Raw genomic sequence first — 17,993 nt, forward strand, 5'->3', positions numbered from 1 at the left:
ATTTAATTCAGTCAGTAATAAAACAATGTACTCAACCTCAGTTAACAAACATTTCTCATCAAAAATGATGATTATCCTAATTAATAAACTTCCAGTGCTGTCAAAAATTGAAATCATTTAATTCTTTTTGAGCCAAAATAGAATATATTGAAATGTGTGTCTGAAGTGTTTTAGAATACTTTGGTAAGTGAAGGGTGGATTCTGCAGTGTATATTTTGTTTTGGTGTGTAAAATAGCCAACTGCGCTCATGATTTAACAGGCATTTTACATGTATAGTGTATAAAGTTTGGTCTGAGCTGTGATAAACCTCGTCATGCTCTACTGGATATTTGAAAAAGCTGTAGATCTAAGCAATGAAATTGTAACTAAAAGGAATTGTAGATAATTGGGAGTTGAGGCTTTTTAGGTTGTAGCCAAAGGAAAAAGAAAACCCTTAGTCTTGTCTTAAGTATGTTGGGTATGTTCATTGTGCTACTCTGAGTTCTTTCCTGGAGATTTTCCACTGTTGAAACAGTGGGGAACTTTGGGATTGGAGAAGAGGGAAAATGTGTGTGAAATGTTTGAACGTTAAAACTTCATTTGGATGGTGTAGTAGGATGAAATGCCTGAGAGAACTTTGGGAATAAGTAGGCTGTGTTCCATTATATCCTGCCCAAATGGGAGCTTGAAAAAGTAAAGACAAAACCCCAAACTAAACTTGGTGAAGTACATGCAACAGCAAAGCTGTTTGTCACACCAAAGCTTTTCTCCATGTTAATTGTAGCAATTTTTGTTTTCCCGAGCCTGATTTAACTTTGTTCTGGAAACTAAAGCTTATACCAGAGAGAGAGTTTAATTGCACTTACTGTTAGCTTGTGCTCACGTTTAAACTTTATTTTGAAGGGGAGGCAAAGAGCACAAGAAACTGCTGCAGAATAGTTTGGTATTTGCAGTGTCTATAATCACAAACTTGTCTTAAGTGGTGTAGTCCCCTAGCCTTCTGAATGTCTTTACTGGGCACCCTAGCTGTTTGTTATGTAACCTAAACATGAGCACTTCTTTTGGCATCTCTTCCCTTTGGCTTGATTTTTCTCAGATTCAGTACCAAGTCTCTACTCAGTGATGGACAGCAAAGCTGTAAGCTAACATTTTATTTGCCTTTTTCTGCTCCTTTATACTGCATCTAAATGGCTACACACAGTTCTTCAACATTTTTTTTCCTCTGCCTGTATTTTCCTCGTCCACTCAGAAAAGTTGGGTAGATCCAGCTACGTCATTTAGGGATAAGAAAAATCCACACACCCCATGCAACACAGTTAAGCTGACCTGACTCAGAGTGTAGACCAGGGTGGGCAATAATTTTTGATGAAGGGTCACTCCTGGAATTTGGTAAGCGATCAAGGGCTGTACTTTTCCATGCTATTAATGGAGGAATCTCGGACAGAGGTTAGGTGCAGAATAGAGCTCCGGGTAAGGGATTCAGGTGTCGGGGGGTGAGGGTGGGGAATCTGGGAGAGAGTTTGAGTGAAGGAGGGGATTGTGAAATGGGGAAAGAGATTGGGGTGCAGAAGGAGGTGCAGGGTGTGGGAGGGTGTAGGACTGCAGGAGAGGATTCTGAACTGAAGATGGGGTGTAGGATCTTGGAGGGACTTACGACATGGGGCGGGAGTGCAAAGATCTGGGTTATGATTGGGGTAGAGGGTTGATGTGTGATATCTGCAAAAGGGTTGTGACCTGGAGGAGGGTTGGAGGAGTGGGTGTAGATTCTGGGAGCCCAGCAGATTCCCTGCCTTCCATGCCCCTTCATCAGCTGCAAGGGCCATGTGTGGCTCTGAATGCTGAGAGCCTGGAGGAGTGGCACTTCCTGTGCTGCTGGATTTGAAAACAGGCAGCTCCCATTGGCCATAAACCATTCACTGGGAGCTGCAAGACTGTGCTGCATGTTGGGGCAACACATGAAGTCTCTTCCACTCTTCCTCTGTGCTCGCAGCATTTAGAGAGCTGCTCTGAGACAGCAGTAGTTTGATCTGCATTTAGCGGAGGTGAATTACTACAGCGAGGAGGGACACCTCCTCCTCTTGCTAAATGCATGTATATGCTGAAGTGCTACACCAGTGGATCTGCAGTGCTCCAGCTACACCACTGTAGTGTTTTTAATGTAGTCTTCGTAATATTTTAGTTCTTTGCTTTCTGAGGAGTGGGAGGACATTTTTGTATAAATGCAGGACTTGTCATGGGAATTCCTGGCCCTGGCCAGGGTTCCTGCAGCTGGGGCTGCTGGTAGGGCTTTGTACCCCTGTTGACTCCCAGCCATGGGAACCCCAACTGGGGTGGGGGCACAGGCACTCTGAAAGGCCTGTGGCTGGGAGCTGGGTGGGGAGCAGGGTGCACCAGCCTGGTGGCAGCCTCCCTGTTGCAGAGCTCGTCCTCCCACGCCCTCCCAGTTGGGGCTGCGTGTCCTGCAAAAGTTCCCCAAAAGTCTGGCAACCCTAGAGAGGAGGGCCTGTGGAATCTCTCAGTGTAGGAGGGAGGGATTGCTGCACCATAGAGTGTGGCTGCATTACAGCTGGTAGTGTGCCTCCCAGTCAGAATAAACAGACATATGCTAGTTCTGTTGGAGCTAGTGAGCTAAAAAATAACAGCATGGATGTTGTAACATGGCCTAGCCCAGGGGTCAGCAACCTCTCTGAGGCAGAGTGCCGAAATCAGACCTTTTAGCCTCTAAGCGTGATCTGAGTGCCTGCAATACTTTTTAAAGTCACTAACAGTTGTACTTACAACAGCTTCATTAATAAATAAATTAAGATGTTGAGCTTTAGTGCTTAGGTGGGGGTTGATAGCATTAGTTGGTCTTTTGTTAATCCACAGGGGGCATGGCTTTGAGCAAGCTCCTGGCTGCATGGGGAGGAGCAGTGTGGCTGAATTCCCACCTTGCATGCCCATGAAAATCAGCATGTCTGCCACTTTTGCCGTGCGTGTTGGGGGTTGCTGACCCCTGGCCTAGCCACTGGAATGTCAGTCAGCCTGGCCACGTGAATCTAAACTGTGGTGGATAGCCTATGCCATAGCCTATGCTGTTAAGTCCACATTGCTATTTTTTAGCATACGTATCGAGCTGACAATAGCACATTTCCATTTGTCTGGTGTGGGAAGCATGCTTTCGGCTGTAATGTAGACATACTTTGGGTTACAGCCTCATGTTGATGTGTTATTCAGGTCCACCACAGAGAGAAAAAAGGGTGTCCAATGTTTTGTTCTTGACAGAGAAGAAACAAGAAGTTTAAATTAGTTTTGCTACTACGTGAAGATCTAGCAAAGGTCAAAACTCAGTTCTTTTTTCTTTCTTTACGTTTTATGTTCAAAGCAGTGTTTCCAAGGACTTTAATAAAGATATTAGCTCATGATAAACATGCATAATAGCACCCTGTCTCTCAGCTTAGCATGAGATTTCTTGTTCATCTTCCTCCATTTTCACTAACTGGGGTTAAAGAGACATCAACATGCAAATCACATTTTGTACCCACTTATGTACCCACTATAGTTACTTCTAACACCTGAAATTATTATGATAGAAAGAAATTAGCGATTTTTTTAGTCATGTAATCTGTGCTTTTGACAGCTCTTTGTGTATAACAGTTTCACTGTTTTCTTGTATAATCAGTCATTTTCTCCCTTCTGAAAGGACTTTGTAAACATCAAAAGAAAAGCGGAAAATCCTTTATACACATTTTTTAAGGATTTAAACAAAAGTGCTGGATTTACTACTGAGAGGAATTCTCAACAGGGGCTGGATTTCTTTTAATACTGGGCCTTCAGAGAATCCTAATGGAACTACATATCCAAAAACCATTTGGATGCCTACGACTTTCTGAAAATCCTAGCTCATGTTAGTCAGTTTAAAAAAAAATTGATAATATCCTCCTACATGTAACAATGTAACAAATAACATGTAATAAATAAACAGATTCAGAATTTATAATTGTGTATTATTTGTGCTGCAGTAGCATCTGCATATGCCATTCAAGATTGGAGGTACCACTATGTGAGGTATAGATAGATGTGGATCCCGTCCCAAGGAGTGTATTGTTTTTTCATCTGTGGTAAGGCACAAGTGAGCGTGGTTAAAACGGGTAATGCAGTCAGGTGTCGCCGATATCTTGAACAAGCAAGGATACTTGAAAAAGATCTGTAGTGCTCGAAAGCTTATTTCTTTCACCAGCAGAAGCTGGTCTAATGAAAGATACCTCACCCTTCGTGTCTCTAAAAGTAATTTAAATAAGGTCACTGAATTGCATAGGAGCTGCTGGACAACTTGATAGCCCCGAGTTGGTTCACTTTTAAAAATAATGAATCAATACTCTAACTGATGGACGGTTCAGCCATCTCTGTTGATTCTTTTTTATACAGGTTAAAGAGATAAGGTGGAAGATGTAATGTTTTTATTGGACCAACTTCTGTTGGTGAAGCAGACAAGTTTTGGAGCTTACATAGGGCCTCTTCTTCAGGTCTGGGAATTCTACTCAGTGTCATAGGTAAATAGGAAGTGAAATAGATGAGGAGTTAACCATGTTGCAATAGATTATTCAAGAGGCAGTGGAAAGATAACACTTCTACAGTCTAGGACTAAGAAGGGTTAGTGGATTATAGATTGTTGTAATGAGCCAGAAATCTGGCATCTGGATGGAGTCCTTGATTTTTGTTGTCTAACAGAGTTATGAGTTTAATTTCACTAGCTCATTTTTTGAGGGTAGTTGTAGTGGGTTTCTTTGAAGATGAGGACTGAGCGGTCATGTGTGGAATGATCATTTAATGAAAAGTGTTTGCCTATGGCTGACAGGAATTCTTGTGTTTTATCATTTTTCTTTGTGAGTTTGTTTGAGAGGCAGTGATTAATTTGTTTCACTCACATAGTTGTTGTTGAAGAATTTAGTGCATAGGATGAGGTACACCACATGTCCTGATAGGCATGCATAGGACTCATGGATCTTGGAAAGTGTTTGAGGGGCATTAGTCATTATAGCAGTGGAAATATGACTGCAGGTTTTGTATATACAGTAAAACCCTTGTCTTTTGGACCCCAATTTAGCGGACTCCAGGAACAATGAACGTCCACCACCCCACTCCTCCTGGTTGTTCCTGAAGTCTGCAGGGATCCGTAAAATCCTAAATCTACCAGTCCCCTACCCCCCATAAAAGCATGTAAGGTGACTTACAGGAGCCACCACACACTCCTCCCACCAGGGTGGGGCTCATACGTAGGCAGACAGCACTCATGTATGCACCCACCCCTGGTGGGAGGAGCGCATGGAGGCTCCAGTAGTGGTGGCAGCCCCTCCAGGCTGTAATGGAGTCTTCAGTCATGGTGGCTCCTGCTTCCACAGCTACAGCAGCATCCCAAGCTGCAGTGAGGTCTCGAGCTGCGTCGGAGCTCCAAGGCACAGTGGCACGTCATGCTGGGGCAGAGTCTCCAGCTGTGGCTCCTTGAGCAGGAGTGGCTCCAGTGAGTCACCGGAATTTTTTTGTTTTTGGCAGGGGGGCGGGAGAAGGACACTGTGGCTGGGAAGCCTTGCAGAGCAGGTTGTGCGCTAGGGTGAATACAGAGTAAAATGTCAGATTTAACAGACATTTTACCCCCCATTAGTCCATTAAATCGAAGGTTTACTGTATTATGGCAAGTTCCAGCACCACTCTAAATTTGTGTGTATTAGTCTATGGGGAGCTTGCTTTAGCTTTGACAATGAAGTTGGAGAGTTTGGGGGTTGTTTGAAGGCCACGTGATCAAATTTCCCCACACTGCCTGAACAAGATCATGTGATTTTGTTTTTATAACGTATATAAATGTACTTTCCATCCTTGTAAAAGAGAACACTATATTTATCTATGGGTTAACTTCCTAGAGCTTGTGTACATTGCAAAAATGTATTGGGTTTGAAATAGGATTGTGAACAACTGACTTAGAGGCCCCAATGCTAACCATGAGATGTTTACAATCATGGTCAAACACAAAATGTTTTTGCAAAGTGGCCAATGACTTGTCTTGTGTTACTCAGCACAGACTGCTTGTGATAAACATAGCTTTCGTGAAACTGTGAAAATGAGTTTGCCTCCGCTATAAACCCTTATGTTGTGGCTTTTACCAGGACTAGGTAAATGGAGTTAAAAACTTTAAACCCCAAATGTAGGTACAGTATTGAACCCTACTGGCTCACTGAGAAAGAGACTACCTGTTTCCACTCAATTTTTACATTGAGCTATAGCTGTAGTGCTATATTCACTTTTTGCAGTTAAGATGTAGTCTTGGAATGTGATGAATATCAACTACTTATTAGGTGTTAACCTCCTTGGAATTCAGTATTTATCACCTCCCTCCTCTTTCTCCTCCTGCTCTAGGGCACCAATTTTGGGAAGCACTTCATACATTTGAGTAATCCCATCCTGTTCAGTAAAGTATTTTGAGTATGTGCATAAATCCCATTGCCGTCAATGGATTTACACATGCTTAAAGGCTTACATAATAAGGATGGCGTTAAACATGTGCTTGAAAATGCTTTGCTAAATTGGGCCTTGCTCAGCAGAGAGAAAAAAGGGTGTATGTTTCTTTAGGTGGAATGAAGAGGAGACAAACCAGTCATTTTTTTATTGTCTGTGAGGATACATCTATACTTAGAAGATTGACCCACTGCCAGTCAATCTTCTGGAGTTTGATTTAGTGCGTGTAGTGGGAACACGCTAAATTGAACTGTCATGGCACTGCTGTCAACCCTGGTACTCCCAGCATTCGCGAGGAGTGAGGGGAGTCGACAGGAGAGCTTCTCCCATCAACCTCTCGCTGTGTGGATGGCGGCAAAAATCAATTTTAGGTAAGGCAACTCCAGTTACGCGATTCTCAAAGGTGGAGTTGCATATCTAAAATCAATTTTACCTTCTAGGGTAGACCTGGTTTAAAGTCATTTTGAATAAATGTGGCCTAAGAGACATCCTTGAAACTGAAGCTTAATAACCAGCTTGCAATTGCATGGAGTGGTGAGAGAAGCACTATTACCAGAGGTGAAAATGGGCTGGTACAACGTACTGGTAAGAACGAGCCACCAATATCAACTTGTGTGTCCGACTTTAAAGTGATGCCACAGTAGCACTTTAAGGTTGCTTTTGTTCCCTTTCCCATCTGTGGCCCTGACGTAAGGTCCAGCAGTGCCGCGAATGGGGCTGGGGAAAGCAAAAGTTGCACTGGGGCCCGGCAATTTAAAAGAGCCCAGGGCTCCCAGCCACTGCAGCAGTGGCTTGGTGCCCCAGGTCTTTCAGACTGTCACTGGAAACTCAAGACTCCTGGCTACTGCCACTCCAGCCCCCGTGTTCTTTTTCTTCTGCAGCAGAATCAGCCAGGAAGGGCTAGCTGGGGGAGTCTGCCCTCATCCTTGCTGTTTCTTCCCAAGGCCCCACTCTTTCCTGCTGCTCGAAGCCACCACCCTGTGGGCCAAGGATGCTGGCACACCGGTAAGTCCTGGCATTTACTTTTACTCCTGCTTATTACCATTCCTCAAGTTGACAAGGACTGGAATAATTTGCCAGATTCCTTTATTGAAACCGTCCATTTAGTGGATATTTGTGGATGAAAAGCCGCTTCAAAATATAGTGGAACTGTCTTCTCTTGAATGGATGTAGAGAAATCTGAGGTGCTGTATTTTGATTTTACACAATCTCCCTCCGCTTGAAGAGAATATGATTATCTAGCCATGTGAAACCAATGTTCTTCCTAGCTAATGAAACAAGACAGTTTGTTTAGAAGAACAACGATGAAGTCTACACTCTTTGCTAAACTCTCTGCCTAAATCACTGATGTGTACTATTTCCTGGTTCTTCTCCTTTGCAGTAAATCTATAATGGGACCCTTCTAGCATTTTTGAAAACACAGTTGTGCTAAAGAGAGGGCCCAGCGAATGGGAGTTTAGCTAGGGAGTTCAGCCAGGGGGCATTGACAGCCAGATACATCTAATGAACATTCTCTAACTTAGACTTACAACACCCCTTCTAACTCAAGCAAAAGACAAAACCAATTATACATGCCTTTCCCCCAAACAAACAAACACAAATGGAAGAGTAAAAGTCCTGCAGGCAGAAGTCCAGCTGCAGAGTGAGAATTGTTCAGCTCATTGCATGGATTGCAATACGTATGATTATTCCCCCGTAAGCAGGTGCCATGCATGCATTTGTTGCAAGGAGCTCATTGCTCTCACAGACAAAGAATGTGTTCTTGAGACCAGAGTGGCTGAACTGGAGAAACTAAGAAGAGATGTAGATGAGACTTTCTGGGATGCAGCAAAATGTCCCCAGTCTGACAGTCTCCGTGCTGTTGACAAGGATGAAAATCTCAAGGAAGGAGACCATCAAACCGGAATGGAGGGAAACAGTCTCATACTTTGGGTCTTCCAGATGGTGTCATGGTATTATCTTGCATTGAATGTCGCTGAAGAAGGAGGGACCCCGGTATTAGGAACAGACAAGTAATAGTGATGGTGGGAGTCAGTTATTAGCAATAGAAGTGATTGGATTTGTGATGCTGGGCACAAAGGTTGTAGATATCTTGAGATATCTTGGGACATTTACATGCAGTGCTGCGGCAGAGCTGTCAGTCATGAAACTTGTTGACTAACTCAGCTACCTCTCTGAAACATGAAACTTGTAGGCATCAGTGATGTCGGGAAAACTAGCAGACAGTCCTGGAAGCCGAATTGAGGCTGCTGGGTGAGAGACTAAAGCCCAAGGCATCTCTGAAATGCTTCTGGTTCCTTGTGCAGTGCCAGTTAGGTAGAACTCTCTCAATGCCTGAGTGAGACAATAGTGGTTGGAAGAGAGGGATTTAGGTTTGTTAGCAACCGGGGTCCTTTTGGAAAAGGAGTGTATAGATGAAGGATGGGCTTCTCCTACACCAAAATGGAACTAGATTGCTGGCATGTTAAATTAAAATGAATATGGAACTGTTTTTTAACCAAAGGGCTGAGGGAAAGGTGGCTGATATGGTAGAACCTACTGTTTGGACAGACATGTCCTTGGGGGAAAATTTGATAGAAGATGATAAAGTACAGTGTGGAACTGAAGAGAAATAGTCAAATGAAAATGAGTCCCATTGAATTAAATCACTTCAAAGCAGACAACTAAAAAGTGACACACTTTATATGATTGTACACAAGTGAAATAGTGTAGATATGAAAATGGATGAACCTGAGTCCCTGGTGTTAAATGAGGCTATTGATATAATAGGCATCACAGAAACTTAGTGGAACAATGCTAATCCATGGGACATGGTAATACCAGGGTACAAAATTTACGGGAAAGGCAAAGTAGATCACGCTAAAGGTGTGCTGTATATGAAAGTGTGAATAGAGACAAATACAGTATAAAGCTTATGTAACACCAACAGACCCGGGTTGCTGGCACCAAGGATAGAACCTGTGAACACAGGGTCTAAAGCCCTGCATTCTACCATGTGAGCTAAAGGCCAGCTGGCTCTCAGCTGAGGCTGTAGAGCAGAGACTGCACTCACCCCAGATGAGGTGTCAGTGCCTCTGGGTACTGCATTTATATGACTCAAACAGTACAACAGAATCTCTATGGCTAGAAATTCCTTGCTTTAATCGCAAGAGTTTAGCGGTAGTAATATACTACTGACCACTGAGCCAGGGTGGTGACAGTGATTTTGAAATGCTCAAAGTGATTAAAGAGACTGTAAAAACAGAAAACACAATAACAATGGGGACTTTGACTATCCCCATATTTACTGGGTACGTATCACCTCAGGGTGGGAAATAGAGAAGAAAATTCTAAGTACCATTATTGACTTCTTCTTGGAGAAGGTTGTCTTGAAACCCACATGGGGGGGAGAGAATTCTTGGTTTAGTCCTAACCCAGGTGTCTGCAACTGAAATAGCGAGAAGAGCCATTTTTTTAAAATTCAGTTACAAAATCAGTACTTCAAGAGCTGCAATGCATGTGAGTATGGGACAGTCAATAAATAATAGCAAATCATACTTTTTATCACCCCTCTTTTAAAAACGGCACACACATTGATCTGTACCAGTTACAAAATAAGTTAGCCCCATCTCCAGGCTTAACCTGCCTCAGCCCCAAAATCTGCTCGCTATCCCCAGGCTTTACCCCGCAACCCACAAACCTGCTCCCCCATCCTCATTCTTAACCCCTCTCAACTCCAAACTGCCTCTGTTCCTCAGGGTTAACACCTCTCAGCTCCAAACCACACCCCCACCCCCAGAATTAACCTGCCTCAACTCCAAACTTTGTGCCCCCGACACACAACTCCAGGATTAATTTGCCTCAGCGCGTGCAGCTCCTCTGCTGTCCCCCCACCCCCACTGCTCCCTGCTGCTGCTACCTCCTTCTTGGCAGAGCTGTGCAGCTTTGGCAGGGGCAGGCTCAGCCACTCCTCCCCTCACCTCTCCTGCAGGTTTAGTGCTTCCCCCACATGCAGCACCGCGCCCTACTGGTTTTCTCTTCCAGGGCTCTCTGTCCTGCTGTGGCTTTCTTCTCCAGGGCTCCCTGCTACAGCTGACTGCTCAGTGGCTTCAGAGTCTGCCAGTTGTTTTAACAACGGGGAACTGAATTTAGTTTTATTGCTTAAGTAGTGGCAGCCTCTGGAGGTGCAAAAGGAGTCAGCAGTGGCAGCTCTAGGAGCTGCAAGAGACTCATTAAAGAGCCACGGGTTGCCAACCCCGGTCTTAACTGATACCAGAGTATAGCTGAATGTCTTGGTAATAGCAACTATAATAAAGTTAGATTTGATATCCTTGTAAAGGGGGAAATATCCTAGTAACCCACCACAATAATATTTAACTGCAGGGAGAAGAACTAAAAAAAAAATAAGGAGGTTAGTTGCATATATTGGCTATGTCTACACGAGAAGCCTCTGTCGACAGAAGTGACTGTTAGAAGGGATTTCTTGGCAAAACTTCTATAGACAGATTGCGCCTATGCATAAAGGCTGATTGAAAGAGCAATCTGCTCTGTTGACAGAGAACAGCCAGACTGCCAGGCCCTCTCTTCACAGAACAGCTGACCAGAAGCTCTCCAAACAGGGCTGCTTGGTGAACTAGAAGCCCTGTCTGTCTACGTGGCTGTTTTGTCTACAGAACGCTGTTGAGAGAGGGGTTATAGCTGAACAGGGAGAGGTATAAAGCTGCCTGCAGATGTGATGGGTTTTTTTGACAAACTGTCAAAAAAGTGTGTTTTGTGTCTAGATGTTCCATGATTTTTTCCAACAAAAGTGCAGTTTTGCCAGGAAAAGTTCTTGTATAGACGTAGCCATTAAAAGGAACAGTCACAAGTTAAATGTCTGCAAGCTGGATGGAAACTTTAAAAACATCATAACAGAGGGTCAGACCTAGATATATTTTATTTCTAACAACTCCCTTCTTCTCTGCTGTTTGGTCAGGGTGATATTCTTATTGTGTTGCTTTTTAATTTGGATTAAGTGTAATTGTAAGAGGACCAAAGAGAAATGCTGCTTTGGCTAAAAATGGACTAGAAGAGGTGGTTGCAGACAAAATAACATCATCTAAAATTTGAAAGAAGTATCATACTGAGGAAAAGAAAGGAACATGATGAACTCTAGTAAGTGAAGTGTAAAAATATAATTAGGCAGGTCAAGAAAGAATTTGAAGAGCAATTAGCAAAAGACACAAAACATTAACAGCAACTTTAAAAAAAAATACATCAAAAACAGGAAACCTACTGAACAGTCAGTGTGGCCAGTGAACAGCTAGTTTGCCAAGGAGCACTCATAGAAGATGAAGTTGTTTCATAGAAGCTAACTGAATACCTGGCACCATTTTTTTTTATTGCAAAGGGCTTGAGGGAGATTCCCATATCTGAGCCATTCTTTGTAGGTGACACATCTAAAGATTTTTGCCATATTGTGGTGTCATTAGAGGAGGTTTTGGAACAAATTGGTAAAATAAACACTAATAAGTGACCAGGACTCAATAATATTCACCCAAGAGTTCTCAAGGAACTCAAATATGAACTAGAAGAACTGCTGAAAACGGTGTGTGAGCTATCACTTAAGTCAGTTTCTGTGCCAGGTTACAGATGTATACTACTGTAGCACTAATTATGAAAAAAGACTCCAGAGCCAATCCTGGCACTTACAGGCCAGTGAACTTAACTTCAGTTCCAGGCAAATTAGTTGAAACTGTAGTAAAGAACAGAATCATCCAACATAGGTGAAAATGATATGTTGGGGAAGAGTCAACATAGCTTTTGTAAAGGGGAAATCAGGCTTCACCAATCTATTAGAATTTTTGGGGTGGGGGTGGGGTGTCAACAAATATATGGAAAACATTGGTCCAGTGGATAGCGTGTACTTGCACTTTCAAATAGTTTTTGACATGGTCCCACGCCACAGGCTCTTAAGCAAAGTGAGCGATTATGGGGTAAGAAGGAAAGTCCTCTCATGGACCACTACCTGGTTAAAAGATTAAAAAAGACCATTTTCACACTGATAAACAGTGGGGGTCCCCCAAGGATCTGTATAGGTCCAATGCTGTTTAACATATTCATAAATGATCTAGAGAAGGGGGTAACTGTAAGATGGCAGTTTGCCAATCATACAGAATGACTCAAGATAGTTAGGACCAAAGCTGACTGAGAAGGGTTCTGAATGAATCTCTCAAAAGGGTGTGATTGGGCAAGAAAATGGCAGATGAAATTCAATGTTGATAAATGTAAAGTACTGCATGTTGGCACACGTATTCCCCCATACATGAACAAAATGACTGGTTCTAAATTAGCTGTTGTCTCTCAAGAAAGAGATGTTGGAGTCCTTATGGATAGTTTTCTGAAAACTCCAGTTGGATCTGCAGCAACTGTCCAAATTGATAGAGTGCTAGAAACCATTAGGAAAGGGCTAGATAGATAATAAAACAGAAAATACAATACAACTATGTAAAGGCATGTTACACCTGTTTTTTGTATACTGTGTGCAGTTTTGCTTAACACTTCCTAAAAATATATTAAAACTGGAAATAGTATGGAGAAGGGCAATAAAAAGATTAAGGGTATGTAACAGCTTCCTTATGATGAGAAATTAAAAAGATTGGGACTGTTCATCTTTGAAAAGAAATTTGCTAATGGTATGAAGAAAGTAGGGAAGTGCTATTTACCCCTTCCCATGGGGATAGAGCTCGGGGTTATTCAATGAAATTGAGAGGTAGCAGGTTTACAGCAAATATAAGGAAGAAGTACTTTCCACAATGGACAGCTCCCGTGTGGAACTTGTTGATAAAGGATGTTGTGAAGGCCAAAAATATAACTGTGTTTTTAAAAAAATAATAGATTGTTCTTGGAGGATTGGTCCATCAATGGCTGTTAATAAAGATGGCAAGGGAGGTAACTGCTGGATGACAGAGTGTGGATTCCTCAGTAAATTGTCCTATTTATTCCCTTTGAAGCATCTGGCACTAGCTACTGTTAGAAGACAGGATGTTGGGCTAGATGAACTGTTGGTCTATCCCAGCTTGTCTGTTCTTCTGTTCTTATATTCTAAAAATACAGGGTGAAGAGAGCATTTTGCCAGATGTGCTTTAAAGAAAATCTCAGTTTTCTGATATTTTGCTAAATACATATAAAGAAATAAATAGGTTTTAGACTGGCATAAAAGCAAAACAAACAAAACAGAAAAGCAAACAGCAACAAAAAACTGGCAAGAGCTTGATCTTTCTCTGAACAGCTCAGATTTTTGTGGGGAAAGGCAGATCACAATCCAAATTTTGTGGCTCAAAAAAGTCTCCGCAAAAAATATTCAGATGCAACGTGGTTATCATGTCCTTAGGGGCTGCTCCTTTGCCACCTGCTGTAAACCCATAACAACACCTTTCATTTTGCTGGGGGTTGTGTGGGTTTGAGAGCTTTAGAAAACCATTTTAAAGAGTGAGCCATCTCGATTTATAAGATAAAAAAAATCAGAAAACAAAAATCCTCACCTCTAATTTTCTTCTCTCTACCTTATTCTTGGACCTGGAAATATCATTCATAATACCACTCTACATCCAGCAATAAATACGTATTGTATATGTGGGCCTTACCTTGTGCAACTGTAAAATTACTTCAGAGGCATCTGTAACAGAGAGGTAGCCGTGTTAGTCTGCACACCAACAAAACAAAGCAGCAGAAATGTAGCACTTTAAAGATTAACAAGATGACTTATTCGGTGATGAGCTTTTGTGGGACAGACCCACTTCATCAGATCTGAAAAAGTGGGTCTGTCCCACAAAAGCTCATCACTGGATAAATCATTTTGTTAGTCTTTAAGTGCTACATTTCTGCTTCTGTGTTTTGTTTAAAGGGATCAATTAACTAACATTTTTAATTTTTCTCTTTGTTTATTTACTGTTACAAGTAATATCTGCAGTTTTTGTAACTGAAAGTGCTTAAAAGGGAAGAACCTTTTTTTCTCATTTATTTTGTGCATTTTTATGCCGTCAGTGTCACTGTCTTGAATTTGGTATAATTTTTCGCCTTTTATTTCTGTGGGTTATTCACACATTAGAGGGACAGAGGACCATTTTAAAAAAAATAAGAAAGTTGCTTCTGAAAGTTCAAAAATTGGTAAAGTGATGTGAGGCAGATATAATATCTGAAACTATATTTTACATTTTAAAACTATATTTTAAAAAACTGAGTAGATTTCAAGTCATTGGTGTCCCTCTATCTTACATATTTCATGAAATAAAATTCTTTTACAGTATATGGAATTTGGGCATGTACAGCATCCTCAATTTTGCTCTATGCCAGGTAAATGTATCTAGCTGGAGCAGAATTTTTCTAGTTCAGAGACTGAGACAAACCACTACACGCTATCTTCCAAAGTTGCCACCCTGGCAAGCCCTTCCATAGGGAGTGTCCTGGAGAAGGGAGGGCCTTGTTGTAGGTGGAGCTATGGTATGCAAATCTGCAGAAATTCTGAGCCTAGGGCAGCCTGAGTGGAGAGGGACTGTTATAATTTAGACATCCTTACAAGGCTATGCAAATCACTCTGGGAGCTGCTGCAACCCCAGATAATACAGGATTGTGAGACTGCAAGCACATTAAGACACTGGCTAGTGCCCCCCGAGCTACATCATCTTGGTAGGTTCAGAGCTACAAGGCAGACTCTAGCCCTTGGAATTTATGGTTGACTGAAAAACAAACTGGTTCTGCACAGTAAGGTGTTGGTCTCCCTTTGTTATTTTGTCTGGATTTGCACATTTCCCATATATTTTCATCTATCTTCTGTAGTGTTATTAATTATTCTTCTGTAGGTGATATATAAACAAATAGACATTTTTTCTTTATTGGAACTGTATCAGTTTATCAGGATAAACTTAATCTGAGCTTGTTTGTTTCTAAATTTTAAGTAGACAGCAGTGAATATTTGCTAAGTATGCTGAAAATACACCTATTCTTAAGTCTAGAAATGTTAGTTATCTTTTTTTTTTTTGTACAAGTCTGTGTTACCTTTGAGACAAGTCAATGTGGGTAGCATAAATGTAAGATGACAACTTGAGTTTTCTGAAATCCATCAAAATTTTCTTAGTCATTGTTGGTTATCCTTTACTTTCTCAAACTGAGGGAAGGCTGAAGTCTTTTTCTCTTTCATGCAGATTACTTAATTTTCAGGTTTTGATGATAGATATGGTTCAAGATTAAATACTGAGGTTTTATTCTGAAGTCTTGATTAAGATACCCATTATGTAGGTCTGAGTGGTGCTGTCCATAAGGGTCAGACTTTGAACAGTGAATGTTTAACTTCAGCTTTAACTCAGGTTTTGTGTTGTCTGGAAGTTTGGTTTGAATAACAGACATTTTTTCATGTCTTATGAGTTAACAGATAGAAGATAGATAGAAATACCTTATTAAGTCGTCATCCAGTCATTTCTGAGGAAAGAATGTAGTTTCCCTTGCTGACCAGACCAATATTGGGCATTTCAGATGACCTAATCTTATTTTCAATCAAAAACTGCTGTAAAGAAGGTCCTTGTCACAAGCTGTGCAATCTCCAAGGCATTCATTGCTATGACAGATTGCACTGGTTAGACCATAGGAGCAAGTTCATGGTGGTGGTTTTAAATTTCAAAACATTTGATGGTCTTTTTGTAGACAGTGGAAGAAAACAGAGCTAGGTGCTTAGATGATATAAATGTTCATAGCTACAATGACTTCGGTGGCAATTTACACTAAGTATTTGCTCTATGGTCTTTGTAGAGACATTAGAAAAAGAAAGGGGGTGTTGGTTTAATGAACCTGAGTGAGACGGGACTACCATGCATTTTGGATACAGTAGAAAAAATCATGGAGGTGACGGATAGCTCATGGGAGAAGGATAGCTCAGTGGTTTGAGCACTGGTCTGCTAATCCATGATTGTGAGCCCAATCCTTGAGGGGGGCCATTTAGGGATCTGGGGCAAAATTGGGGCGGGGGAAGGAGTGGTGCTTGGTCCTGACAGAAGGGCAGAGGATTGGACTCAGTGACCTCCCAAGGTTCCTTCAGTTCTGTGAGATATATATCTCCATATATTATTATTTATTATTGGGTATAGAAGCTATTTTTGATTTTAGTCAAAAAGCCAAGAAGATGTGAATGAATAGGTAAGTAGAAAGAAATGTTGGCTAAGATCAATGTGCCAGTATGCAGGCACTAGCAGAGGTCATCTCAAATCATGAGCTTTGGATTGGGAGGTCAGGTCAGAATCTTACCTTCTCCAGGAGTTCAGGCAGGTTTGGATTTAGAGTGTGTGGACTGACCTTTGATCATAAAAGATGCCTTAGAAAAACAGATACTCGTACTGAAGGTTGTGGATTTTTAGCTTTCATATTGAAATATACAGGGTTTTTACTAGGAGCAGAAAACTGAATCAGCAGGCTTGAAGTATCAGTTGATTTAGGTCACTTATGTAAAATGTTTTTATTTTGGTTTTGTAGCATACATATTTCACATCTTTTTCACCCATCATGGTTTTTCAATTTGTTATAGGAAATTGGCCTGTGGGTGAAAATAACAAAGTCAGGTTCATGTTTGCTAGCTTTATTTTTTTTTAAATACATTTTGTTGCTTTCTACCTCTTACTTGGTGGGGCAGACCCATTAGATATCTAAAGCTGATCTCTGTATGGCTGCTTTTTGGTAGTTCATCCCTTCAACATTTTGAAGCTGCACCACTTTTTTCTTTACGTAAAATATTCAGTTCAGTTCTTTTGTAGAGTTGTGGCTTCTATATTCTGTAGATAACTGTTTACTGTTTTGCTCGATACTGTTATGTGGAGAAGTGGATCTTCCAGGTTGGGGAGTGCTAATAGATATTTAGTTCCCAGTCAAACAGTCTAAAGTGAGAACTATTTTGGGTGAAATAGAAATAAGAAATGACCAGTATGATGATTGCTAGTAGAGGCTGAACCTCTCTTGTCCTGCACCCCTGGGACCTGACCGGTAGATTCCAGACAAGAGAATTTGCTGGATCACAGGAGATCAATATTTTCCAGCATGTTACCAACACTTCCACTGCTTACTGGGGTCGTAGAAGACATTTAGGGTTAAATTACATCTAAAGCACAGAACACTGAGAGCCATGACTGGTGGCTGCAAACAAACTTTATGGGACCATGGGAAACTTGGCCACAGCCATGATAGGTGGTCATCTGGCTAACTAAAATCATGCCAGATTATGGATGTTGCTCAACGAGAGAGTTCCAGATCAGAGAGGTTCAACCTGTGTACAATAATTTTGGAATACAATGATGCTGAAATGTGCCATGCTGTTTAGAGAAATATTCATTGGTTCCATTCGTGCTTCCAGACCTAAATACTCTGAAGTATATATATTCTTTGTATGTGTAGGTGTTTTGAGTCATGGGTTTCTTTAATTGTAGATACACAATAATAACAGTGCCCCACAAAATACTGTACAGTACTTTTTATTGTGCAAATATTTACAGAGCTACTGAAGATAAAGATGACAAAGTGAAAGAAT

At 41.5% G+C, this 17,993-nt stretch overlaps 1 protein-coding gene across 1 annotated transcript in view; it reads left to right on the top strand.

The window, feature by feature from the left end:
• Positions 1 to 17,993, top strand: part of NEXMIF (neurite extension and migration factor) — a 276,454-nt gene that overhangs the window by 68,385 nt on the left and 190,076 nt on the right. Inside the window, 1 exon segment of the mRNA XM_075008038.1 lies at positions 7,351 to 7,474. The gene's annotated coding sequence lies outside the window, so the exon portion shown is untranslated.

The sequence above is a fragment of the Carettochelys insculpta genome, chromosome 13 (genome assembly GCF_033958435.1).
Source record: "Carettochelys insculpta isolate YL-2023 chromosome 13, ASM3395843v1, whole genome shotgun sequence".
NCBI classification, from domain to species: domain Eukaryota; kingdom Metazoa; phylum Chordata; order Testudines; family Carettochelyidae; genus Carettochelys; species Carettochelys insculpta.